This window comes from Hemicordylus capensis, chromosome 3 (assembly GCF_027244095.1).
Source record: "Hemicordylus capensis ecotype Gifberg chromosome 3, rHemCap1.1.pri, whole genome shotgun sequence".
Lineage (NCBI taxonomy): Eukaryota > Metazoa > Chordata > Lepidosauria > Squamata > Cordylidae > Hemicordylus > Hemicordylus capensis.
In genome coordinates, this window is record NC_069659.1 from 273,242,663 (window position 1) to 273,255,977 (window position 13,315).

At 43.9% G+C, this 13,315-nt stretch overlaps 1 protein-coding gene across 4 annotated transcripts in view; it reads right to left on the bottom strand.

Moving 5' to 3' along the window:
• NHLRC2 (NHL repeat containing 2) overlaps nucleotides 1-13,315 on the bottom strand; it is a 71,796-nt gene that overhangs the window by 19,147 nt on the left and 39,334 nt on the right. The window lies entirely within an intron of this gene.

Genomic DNA, 13,315 nt, shown 5'->3' on the forward strand with positions numbered 1-13,315 from the left:
AGCCTTTGCAGACCCCAGAGTGAGAGGCTGGGTCCTTGCCTGGCTGCTTCCTCTTCTGCTCCCACCTTTGTTTGCCATTTGCTCCCCCACCGGACTGTCTGTGCTGATGAGTCCTCGCAGGATTGGGGCTAAAGGTGACTGGACAGTTTTTGTTCCTGAATTCCACCTGCTGGAGCTGCTGCCCAGGACAATATAGGCACACTGCCAGTGGCAGCAGGGCCACCACCAAAGGGGGTTGCCCTTTTGGGGGAGCCACTTTGGGGGACTACGAGGGCGAGGGTCGGACTCTCTGTTCAGTTATCAGATTAGGGAGGAGTTACTCAACAGTGGGGCTTCTGCTTAATTAGTTTATTTGTTTTTAGAATTGGGCTGAAATTACTGTAATATGTTTGGGTTCATCTGGAGATGGGGAGACAGGGGGCGCCTCTGAATGTGGGGCAGCTATCCCAGGGTTGGTGGGGAATAAAAGGAGTAATGTTATCAGGTCAGCAGCCGTTCCAGGGAAAGGACAGTTGTCATGGTCAGAAATCTAATTACTGTCCCCCCTTCCGGCTGTCCTGCCAGCTCTCTGACCTCAGAGAGCACTGCCAACAACCCACATAGCCTTATCCTGTTTCTCTGCAATGCCAGGTTGGTCCAAAATAAACCTGAATCACCCGTGAGTTGATTATAGATGAAGGAGCTGACCTGGTGTAATAGTGAGACTTGTAATACTGACCTTGTGTAATTACTGAGACTTGGTTGGGAGAGGCTAGTGGCCCAGTTTGGGCCCAGTATCTCCCTCCAGGATATTCTGTAGAGGAGAAGGTGAGGAGACATGGGTGGGGAGGTGGAGTGGCTGTGGTCTATAAGGATAACATCTCCCTTACCAGGGTCCCTGTTAGGGTATCAGACCACATCGAATGTATGTACTTAAGTTTGGAGACCAGGGATAGATTGGGACTTCTTTTGGTGTACCGATTGCCCTGCTGCTCAATGGAATCCCTTGAGCTCATGGACTTGGTTGCGAAGCTCATGTTGGAGTCTCACAGACTTCTGGTGCTGGGGGACTTCAATGTCCATTTCGGGACCAATCTGTCCGAGGCAGCTCAGGAGTTCATACATGCCATGACAACTATGGGCCTATCTCAAGTGATCTCTGGATCGACGCATATTGCAGGTCACACGCTTGATTTGGTCCTTTACTCTGATCAGGGTGGTGTTGCATGGGTGGGGACTCCTGTGATCTCCTCATTGTCATGGATGGACCACCACCTGGTTAAGGTTAGAGTTATGACTCCTTCCCACCTCCGCAGGAGCGAGGGGCCTATTAGAATGGTCCGCCCAAAGAAGTTATTGGAGCCAGTAGATTCCAAGAAGGCTTGGAGGGATTTAATGTTTGCTCTGCCAGTGATCCTGTTGATGCCCTGGTTGAGGATTGGAACAACTTGCTCACCAGGGAAGTAGACACGATTGCTCCTAAGCGTCCCCTCCAACCTGCCTCAAAATTGGCCCCTTGGTATATGGAAGATCTACGGGGCCTGAAGCAGCAAGGTAGGTGACTGGAGCACAAATGGAGAAAGACTTGACTCAAATCAGACAGATTATGACATAGAGCATATTTAAAGATCTATGCTCAGGCAATACGTGCTGCAAAGAAGCAGTTCTTTTCTGCCTGTATTGCTTCTGCGAGTTCACGTCCAGAGTTGTTCAGGGTTGTGAGGGGACTAGTATCTGCCCCTCCTCCCCTGAATCAGAATTTGGAGTCATCAGTGACCCGCTGTGAGCTGTTTAAAGAATTTTTCGCAGATAAAATCTCTTGGATTTGGGCCAACTTAGATCAAGACTCCATTATTAATTCGATGTCTGAACTGGAAGTGTCCAACAACTCCTCTTATGTGATTCGACTGGATCGGTTTAAGCTTGTGACTCCTGAGGATGTGGACAATCTACTCAGGGCAGTGAAGTCCACCACTTGTTCTCTTGACCCTTGTCCAACATGGCTTGTTCTATCTAGCAAGGAGACGGTCGTAGGAGGTTTGGTGGAAATTATGAATGCCTCTCTGAGGGAGGGCAGGCTGCCTCCTTGTCTTAAGGATTATTATTAATAATAATTATTAGACCTCTTTTAAAGAAACCTGCATTAGATCCCTCAGAGTTGAGCAACTATAGGCCTGTCTCCAACCTCCCATGGCTGGGCAAGGTAATTGAGAGGATGGTGGCGCTTGGAGGAAACTGATTATCTAGACCCATTTTAAACTGGTTGTCAGGTGGGCTACGGGGCTGAGACTGCCTTGGTCGGCCTAATGGATGATCTCCAATTGGGAATTGACAGAGGAAGGGTGACTCTGTTGGTCCTTTTGGATCTCTTGGCAGCTTTCGATACTATTGACCATAGTATCCTTTTGGAATGTCTGAGGGTGTTGGAGGTGGGAGGCACTGTTTTACAGTGGTTCCGCTCCTACCTCTAGGAGAGGTTCCAGATGGTTACAACTGGAGATTGTTGCTCTTCAAAATCTGAGCTTAAATATGGTGTCCCTCAAGGCTAGATGCTCTCTCCAATGCTCTTTAACATCTACATGAAACCGCTGGGAGAGATCACAAGGGGATTTGGAGCGGGGTATTATCAGTATGCTGATGACACCCAGATCTACTTCTCCATGTCAACTTCTTCAGGAGATGGCATATCCTCCCTGAATGCCAAACTGGAAGCAGTAATGGGCTGGATGAGGGAGAATAAGATGATTGAATCCAGATAAGACGGAGGTACTTATTGTGCGGGGTTGGAACTCCAGACACGATTTTGATCTACTTGTTCTAGATGGGGTCACAATTCCCCAAAAGGAACAGGTGTGCAGTTTGGGAGTACTTCTGGATCTACACCTCTCCCTGGTTTCTCAGGTTGAGGCGGTGGCCAGAGGTGCTTTCTATCAACTTTGGTTGATACGCCAACTGCGTCCATTTCTGGAGATCGGTGACCTAAAAACAGTGGTACATATGTTGGCAACCTTCAGACTTGACCTCTGAAATTTGCTCTACGTGGGGCTGCCTTTGTATGTAGTCCAGAAACTTCAGTTGGTTCAGAATGCGGTGGCCAGGCTGGTCTCTGGGTCATCTCGGAGAGGCCACATTACACCTCTGCTGATGGGAGTTACATTGGCTGCCTATAGGTTTCCGGGCAAAATACAAAGCGCTAGTTATAACTTATAAAGCCCTAAATGGCTGGGGCCCTGGGTATTTGAGAGAATGTCTCCTTTATTATGAGCCCCACCATCCATTGCAGTCGTCTGTGCAGGTCCATCTCCAGTTGCCACCAGTTCGTCTGGAGGCCACATGGAGACGGGCCTTCTCAGTTGCTGCCCCGGGACTATGGAATGCGCTCCCTATTGAGATACGATCCTCCCCTTCTCTGACAGTTTTTAAAAAAATATTTTAAAACCCATCTTTTTACTCAGGCTTTTTCAGCTTCTGGATAATTTATAGGTTTTAATTTTGTGACTGATTTCTAAATTGTTAGGTTTTATTTGTTTTTATGTGTTTTTAACTGTTTTATATAATTGTGAACAGCCCAGAAATATGAGTTCGGGAGAGTATACAAGTTTGATGAATGAATGAATAAATAAAATAAATAAACTGAAGAGGCTGGTCTGACCAGTCACAGCCAATATGGGTAGAGTAAGGGAGGGGGCAGTAAACAAGCTGCAGGTACAGCTCATTCCCACTCATCTCTCCCCACCCTGGCCACCTCATTTTGCTTCACCATCCCCACTGCTGTGTTAACCCCAGGCATGCAGGCTGCTCATTCACCCAGTTCCCCAACCTGATGAATAAGCATCCTGTGCACCTGAAATTAACATGGCAGCAGAGATGGCAGGGCAAAATGAGGCAGCTAGGGTGGAGAGAGGTGAGTGGGAATGAGCCTCACCTGCCACTCATTTACCACCCTCTCACTCTGTACTGGCTGCTACTGGGTCTGATTATGTCTCTTTCTCAACCTGCAAAATGGCAACTATCTCAATCATCATTGCAGCTCTTGCCACTGAAAGGCAGGGCAGTGAAGCATGATCAGGCCCACAAAAGCAGCTACATATTCCAGGTCCTAACTGTTCTAATATATTGTGAATTTAATTCTTGCTTTTTGGGAGTGGGTAGAATGCACTGAAATATTAGATGTACATTGCTCTACTTCCCAGAACTGTTTTCAGGAGGGAGAAAATTCATCCAACATAGCAACACAGGAAGCTGCCATATACCATCAGACAATTGGTCCATCTAGCTCAGTATTGTCTACCCAGACCTGCAACGGCTTCTCCAAGGTTGCAGGCAGGAATCTCTCTCAGCCCTGTCTTGGAGATGCCAGGGATGGAACTTGGAATCTTCTGAATGCAAGCATGCAGGTGCTCCTCCCAGAGCTGCCCCATCCCCTAAACGGAATATATTCTCAATGTCATGGGGTTTCTGTTAACAGATAATGAGCCACCCAGCAATGGTTTCCCAAAATGAAGCATTTAAAGTAACGGCATGTATTCAGGAATCCCCACTGCAGTGGGGATTCAACCTATCCCTTCCCTTCATGATGACATAATTAATACACAATGTATATGCTTCTAACACCAGTATGCTTGCAGTGATAGCCCCCATACTTCCAAAGTACAGGCACTGTTGTGCAGGAGTGCAAATATTTCGGAGCTTTCTCTGTGTTCTGCCAGTGCTCTGTTAGAGTTGATGTTGTGGTAGTCAACCAAAGGAGTGAGTGTCAGGTTTTGAATCTTCAACTATATCCCCTACTTTATGCCCTATGAGATTCCAACGGAATAATTTGGTAAACCTATGTGGCATGTTATAAGCACTTTATTTGTTCAGAAATCCTTGAAAACTCTCTTGCTCATTCCAGAAATCTGAATTTTTGGTTATGGTAAACAGGTTCAAAAACTCTGAAAGCAAACAGTAAAAAGCTCTGGTCAGAAATTACATCACCTACTCAAACTGGGATTTTTGAACCAGGGTGAAATGTGCTATTCAGAAACAGAACTAAAACAAAGCCACACTTCTTAGAAGCACAATTTCCTCGTCGGTTTTCCCCTGTGGTGAATACAGGAAAAGGAAAGGAGCGAAAGTCATTATAATTTCCATGGGAGAAGTGGCCTACACCTCTGCATTCCGTGCTGGCCACTGAAAGCAATGACAGAGCTAGGGATGTGATAGAAAGAAAGAAAGAAAGAAAGAAAGAAAGAAAGAAAGAAAGAAAGAAAGAAAGAAAGAAAGAAACTCAGTGCCGACAGGGCAATCAGGCAATCAGTTCTGTTATACAGTATATTGCTCCAAAATCTTATAAATGCATGTGGTGTTCCCTCATCTCCTCTAAATGAATGAATAAACAATATAAATTAGAAAATGATACAAGATAAATGAACAATTTGTATACTAATTAGAATAGTACACATACTTGGTTCATTTCCTTTTGTTCTTAATTTACATATATAATTAATAGCTTTAAAAAACCAAATACAATGTTACCTAAGGAGCCTTCCTTTCCTGAAAAATAACCACTTCCAAAATTTTACAAACCCCCAGAAATGTGAGTAACAGTTTATTCAAAATAACTGAATACTTCCTTGTTTGAAAACAGAGTGCATGCTGGTGGACAATATTAGGAACTAATGTTTGAGGTTGATAGGTTGGATGAGTTCAGGGCTGCAGTCTTATGCACTTACTGGGAAATATATCCCACTGAAATCAGTGAAGCTTACTTCCATGGCCATGTGTGTGTGCCCATGTATTTTATTTATTCCTTGAGCAACAGTTGTGTGAGCTAACTTTCCCCTCAAAGCTCAAGCAACACTGCAATGTCAATATGAAAGTACAGGGCATATATTTTATGTAATGTATACCATATTTCCGTGCATAATCCCTGCTCATTGCAGAAGCCCACAACACCTGCCTAGTAGGGATGTGCAGAATGTTTCAACGATGAAACATTTTGACTTGAAATGGGCTGTTTCAAGTATTTTGAGCTCAAAACAAAACACCCTCTTTAAATAGGGCCTGTTTTGAGCTTCGAACAAAACAACCCTGTTTTAATCTATAAATGTTTTGACATTTTGAAGGCCTATTTTCCTCTGATTGGTTTTCTAGCACTGGCTTCCGATTGACTTGCAATTTCCTTGCTTCTTGGTTAGCTTATCATACAAATCAGATATTGTCATGGGCAACTCTGCCCCTATTGGATGGAGGGAGGGAGGAACACAAAAGGAAGGAATTTCAAAAGTGGGTTGTGTGGTAGGGTATGATGGGTGCTACCTACCACTCATAGGATACTATGGGGAATTGGGGGGGAAAGTAAAGACAACAACACCTGCCTAGTAGGGATGTGCAGAATGTTTCAACGATGAAACATTTTGACTTGAAATGGGCTGTTTCAAGTATTTTGAGCTCAAAACAAAACACCCTCTTTAAATAGGGCCTGTTTTGAGCTTCGAACAAAACAACCCTGTTTTAATCTATAAATGTTTTGACATTTTGAAGGCCTATTTTCCTCTGATTGGTTTTCTAGCACTGGCTTCCGATTGACTTGCAATTTCCTTGCTTCTTGGTTAGCTTATCATACAAATCAGATATTGTCATGGGCAACTCTGCCCCTATTGGATGGAGGGAGGGAGGAACACAAAAGGAAGGAATTTCAAAAGTGGGTTGTGTGGTAGGGTATGATGGGTGCTACCTACCACTCATAGGATACTATGGGGAATTGGGGGGGAAAGTAAAGAATTTGTTAAATTGCCCACTTGCCCATTTATGTGTTTCACATTTCCCTATTGTTCCCTATGACTGAAACACTCAAAGTTTCAAGTTGTTTTGTCAAAACAGCCGTTTTGTTCGCTGTTTTGATGAAACATTTCGGCCATTTTGCGTTTCGTATAGAGCTCAAAACAAAATGCAAAATCCGTTTTGTGTACATTCCAACTGCCCAGAGCTCGCAGTTCAGAAGCTTCCTGTTATAAGTCAAACAGAAAGCTCACCCCCAGCTGTTCCCCCCCATTACATTCTTCTTCTAATGATTGTAAACTCTACTCCCCACACTTACTGCTTGCTAAGAGAAGTGAGAGGGCTGCTGCTTCCTACAGAGGGAAGAAGGGTAAGAGAACATTTCAGCTGCCTCCTTGTACCTATGTAATCCAGGGATCCTCTAAAAATTCTCCAGTTTCCCCCCAAGAAAAAGCACTTGACAGCTAGTTTCTGTGAATGTCCTGCTAGAAAGTCCCCACCCTTTAAGTCCTGCACTTCCTTCTTCTGTTTTTTTTTAAAGGCTAATCTACAAGTTCTTTGTGAGAAAATATGGCACATCCTTACAATTCAACAAATATATGTAAAAAGGGTTAGTTCAATAGGCAGCATCCAGACTTGTGCGAGTGGAATCCTTCTGTTTCCATGTGGTGTAAGGGGCAATTTCCACTCATTCCCCCTTTAGTCTCAAGCTCCCCGTACCTTGTAAAAACATGTCTTTGAGGAAACACCAACCTTCAGGGACATATTTTTGGTGTGCACAAGGGGTTGCAGAGGGAAAGGGGAATGAGTGAAAACTGCCCCTTGCATAAGTCTTCATCTAGATCAGGCCTGCTCAACTTCAGCCCTCCTGCAGATGTTGGCCTACAATTCCCATACTCCCTGGCTATTAGCTGCTGTGGCTGAGAATTATGGGAGTTGTAGTCCAAAAACAGCTGGGGGGCCTAAGTTGAGCAGGCCTGATCTAGATGCTACCCAGTGCTTTAGTTCTTTGGTCGTTTATGAAATGCTAACAAAGAGATGCTTTACTCTTCCTCAGCTATTGGTTAATCAGATTAAGTTGAATGCATTAGCTGATCAAAACTTCTTGCACAACTAGATACCACAAATTATATTCCAGCTTTCATGGAACATAATGTATGCTAACAAATAACTGCCACATATGCCTAGCTTATGAGTAGACAGATAAATACTTACAGATTTCTAGTTTGGCTCAGTGCAGAATCACTCCTTTGAATGTAAATAATAATGCTGTAGTTTCAATCCCAATGAAGATTTGGCTATAGTAATGGCTGTATATGCTTTATACCTGCTCTATATACAAGCTTTCATTCAGATTCAGGCCTCACTGAATACTACTCCTACCATTATAATCCTGACATTCAGGGACAGGTGGGTTCATTACATCTTTACTCCACTGTCTTCCTACAGCTTTCTATAATTGGAATGATCTTTTTACCTATAAAGGATATGTTCCTGCCCCAACCTTTTTGATGTGCTTTTTTGGATAAACATTTAAATCTACTTTAATTCAGCACTAAATCACAGAAAATAATACTTTATATCAGTGTAACTAACACTATAAGGCTGTTCTCATGACCAGCCAAAACCAGGCTAAGGGAGCCCAGCCCGGTTTCGGCTGGTTGTGTGCTGCAACAGGAGCTGTGTGGCTCCTGGCGGCAAGCCCACGTAAGTGCCCCCCCTTAAACAAGGTTAGCGGAGCGCGTGCTCCGCCAACCCTGTTTTCCTGATCCTGTGTCACTGCGGAGCAAATCCGTGCTGCAGCGACTCACGAGTAGCTCCCCCGACTGGGAGACTACAAGCCTCTTGGTGTTGGGAGGCTCCCCAGAATGCCACCCGCACCCGCACAGTGCATTCTGGGACTTCGGGGGGCCGGGAGACCCCAAACCCCACTGCCCCAACTGGCTCCGTGACGGAGCTGGTAATAATCTGGGTGGCTGATCTGGCCACCCAGGGAGGGCTCTCTGCTTGTCTGCGGGGAGAGCGGGTCAAACTCACTCTCCTTGCAGACTATGTTTTGGCGTTTCACACTGCTCATGTGAAGCACATCATTATCTTCTAAAGTGTTAATATAATTCAAGTTCAGATGTGATTAAGTTTTTGGATTGATTGCTAAATATACTACTGCAGATAAACAAACAACCGTAATGCATTTTAAATTTATGAAGCATTTTAGTCTCTTCCCACAAAAAGATTATGCAATAGTAAAAAATAAGAAAATTACTTTGCCAAAGATCCTGGAAAGAAGATATAACAACTGCTGCTGTGCTAGTGTCAGACATTAGGCAGAAGAACAACAGTAGCCTTGTGGGAATTAAAATACGTATTACATTAGAGGAAGTCACCATACCAACTTCTCTTTCAAATGAAAATGAAACTCGCAAGGTTGCTGAACAGACAAATTGTGTACTGAAGAAAGATAGACTTAATTTAAGTCATATTAAAGAAAGGACAGAACAATTACCATATATAGCTGTATCTCGAAAGACATTTTACAAAACAATAATATATTCCACAATCCTGAAAATAATTATGCATGAGATTTTCACCAATTTTATAATCGCATGCAGGATTGTGGCTAGGACTGACTAGAGAACAATGGCCATTAATAGTTCAGGATCTTGGAAATAGCTGGCTTTGTTCAGTGTCTACAAAACACAAACTGGAAAAGAAATTGCTACAGAGCTATTTTATAAACAGTCTCTCTTACATTAAACAATGAAGCCTATAACAAAAAAATCCATCTTTTCCACGAATGAGTTATGTTATTTTTTAATCTTAAGTGGGCATACTAGAAGAATATGAATATCTGTATCTCTATCTATGGAAGACTGGCCTTATTGAAAAATACCACAGAAAACCAAAATATTGTATTAATATTCTCTTCTCATTATATTGGTAGAAAACCTAGATACTTTCTACAATCCTTCTATGGAAAGGATTTACCTAAGTACTTTTACTATAAAAGAGCTAACCTAATAAAAAAGAACAAAGTAATTCCTTCATTTTTATGTAATTAAACTCTACATTCCAACTGGGGACTAGTTTCAAACTAATGTAGCTTATCCTTATTAGCGTATGTACATTCTTACTGCCAGTACTGTTTTCAGTATCAAAGCCTTGTGATGATAGTCATGGTTTAAACATGCACCAACAATAAAATATAGCTTTTGATGTATTATCAGGCCTTATAACTGCTTTCTTCTTACCTTTCCTAAAAAACCAATATCCTTTCCATTACAGTTAAGAATTCCAGGTCATATAATGCTTGGAGGATAGATGGACTTAGGCAGTGTATGGCCCACAGGCTGCATCTAGCCCATTAGGCCGATCGAGCCGTAGGAGGCCCACACTATTAATAAAGTTTATCACAGCAGCCTAAGTCTGATGGAAATAACCCAAAACAAAACACTGCCTTTCCTCATAGTCATACAACAATAGGTCAGGGCTATAGAGCAAGCAGAAATAGAGGCCTAGTAGTTCTAACTGAGATGGTAAACCTAGACTGTACCACTTCAGACTAGAGATGGGAGCTAATATTGTGGAATGGTTCCTCCAGACAAAAAATCCCTTTCACATGGAAAATCATTCAAGGTCACCTGACATTATAGGTGTGCAGTAATCTCTTTTTCCTACACATAGATGGGAAGGATTCTATTATGCAAGCCTACCTACAATCTGAAATGGTCAAGCCCTTAGAGTGAACTGTTTCCTTAATCTCTTCTAGATAATGGTTGGAACAAATGAAGGGAAAATGATTAATGCCACCAACTATTAATTACATGCTTGCACTCCACTTTTCTTCTGCAGAGCTCAAACTTACATATGTGGGGTTAGTTTTACCCTCAGAACAATGCTGTGAGGTAGATAGGTAGGAAGGGTTAGGCTGAGAAGCAGTAACTTGCCTAAAGCCACCAAGAGAGTTTCATGGCTGAGCAGTGATCAGAGCTTGAATTTTCCAAAGCCAACACAAGCAATACAACAACACTAGCTCTCACAAAGGACTAAGAGACAGATGCAGGAGGACCTCTATATTCATGCGAGTTCTGTTCTCTGCAATTATTGCAGATATGGAAACTGTGAATAGTGAGTCATTGGAGCAATGGGATAGTGGGGGTTAGGTTCCCGGAAGCCCCAAAATTGCTCCCAACACAACAAAAAGTGGGTTAGAGGGGCAAAATAAAGGGCCATAGTGTGCTCAGCAGGCCTAAAGCAATCCAGCGATTTGTGTCCGCTTTACAAAAGGAAGTAAATGTACCATTTCATAGTTTGTTATGGTCAAACAAGAAGAGAGAAGTCAAAGATGAAAATTACGATTTAGTAAAAATTTACCAATTTTGTCAGTTTGCTATAAATTTAAAAACAGCTTTGCCCAGGATTATCCCATTACAACTATCCTATATATAATAAAATGGTTGGGTACCTGCGTCCGTGTCTTTTTCGGGTGTTCTGCGCATGCGTGGTGCGCGCATGCGCAGAACACGGCGAGAGAGACATGGAGCGGGCGCCGGCCGCCATGTTGGGCAGGTGGAGGAGAAGCGAAGCGGCGGGCCGAGGAGAAGCGGCTGCCACCGCCACTGGGTGGGGGGAGGAGCAGCGGCAGGCCGAGGAGAAGCGGCCGCCGCCGGGCGGGCGGGCGGACCGAGGACAAGCAGCCGCCGCCGCCGCCGGACGGCCAGGCGAAGCTAGGAGGCGGCGGGGGAAGCCGGGCGAGGCGGCAGGGTGGCGCTGGCCCCGGTCAGAGGAGGCGGTGGGCCCGGGCGGGAGGAGGTGGCAGGGGAGGGCGGAGAAGGTGGCGGGCCCGGGGGGAGCCGGAGGAGGCGGCGGGCTGGCGGCCAACATCGGGCTCCACGGCGGGGAGACTGGGCCTGATGGCAGCGGCGGGCGCACTTGGCCCCGCCGGAGACGGGGGGGGGAGAGAGAGAAAGTTAGCTGGCCCCAAAGGTCTACTAGCGCCCGTCAATTTAACAGGCTGAAAGTTACTAGTATTTTATAATGAGTTATTTTCTTCACCATAATAACTGGTGGACATCACTCTTTAAACTAAGTATCAGTTATTTAAGATTTTTTAAAATTCATTCATTCATTCGATTTCTATACCACCCTTCCAAAAATGGCTCAGGGTGGTTTACACAGAGAAATAACAAATATGGACCCCTGTTCCCAAAGGGCTCACAATCTAAAAAGAAACATAAGATAGACACCTGCAACAGTCACTAGAGATACTGTGCTGGGGGAGGACAGGGCCAGTTACTCTCCCTCTGCTAAATAAAGAGAATCACCACGTTAAAAGGTGCCTCTTTGCCAAGTTAGCAGGGGTTTCAGATTTAGTGCATGAAGCTGGATTACTATTACATTTTAATATTCAATTTTTCAGAGATAATGGGGGTAAATGAATTTTGGAGAGACCAAATTGGTTTCAATACCTTCAGATCAGAAATATTTTGACTACATTATTACAGAAATATGAAACTATAGGTGGTCATGAACCTGTGGAAGGCTTATTATTGACATCACAAAAATTTCAAAATTTTGACTATAGGCCTGCCAAACTTAATTTTAAAGTCAAAATTTTAATAGTCAAAACTAGGAAAATTTGGAAAAGAAACAGTCAAACTACGGTGATAAATAAGAAGGAGATCTGGGAGAGCCCCCCCAAAATGGTATTTGTTGTGGGGAAAATGTGATAAAGTATTTAGGCAATGCTACTCTTAAAGCAAATTTCGTAAAGCTAGAATATCATTGCTACTTAATTTCTGTAAGATTATTATGCAAGTCCTGTCAAGACAACTGCTGGAAATGCCACAGTCCGAAAGCTGGTATTCATTATTGGTTCTGGATTTATTCTTTGATTATGCAGTTCTTGATATTAAAAAGTCTAGCAACCCACAGAACTGGGAGTATATGGAGGCACACTACCAAAGGACTGCTGTTGTTTTATTAATAGAGCTAAGGAACACACATACAGTATATTATTTAAAACAAAGTCCTTCACTAAATTAGGAAATTGCAGTTTCATTTTAGAAGGAATTAGCTGTCTTAATTTCAACATTAACTGTGCAAGACCCATAAATATCTGGAACAATATTGCCTTGTTCCAAAAATCAAACTGAATACCATCAACTCTGTTAAGACTTAAGTCAGTTTTAAATTAGGTTTTAGGCTTAAAACACAATGAGGCTATTCTCACGGTCATACCAAATCGGGCTAAGGGAGCCTAGCCTGATTTGGTATGCCCGTGAGAACCATCGGGTTCACAGCTGAGCCCGGTTGTTCTCAAGCGGGTCACCCGCTTGAATACCTCTCCCCTTAGCCGAGGTTAGCAGAGCAAGTGCTCCGCTAACCCGGCTTTTTTGATCGTGAGTTGTTGCAGTGCGGCTCTGGCCACAGCAACTCATGAGGAGACCCCTGGCGGGGAGGCTAAATGCAGCCTCCTGGCTCAGGGGGTCTCTCCAGCATGCCCTGCGCACTTGTGCAGGGTATGCTGGAGCTTCCGGGGGCCACGTGGCCCCCAAACTCCCCAGCCCCTGCTGGC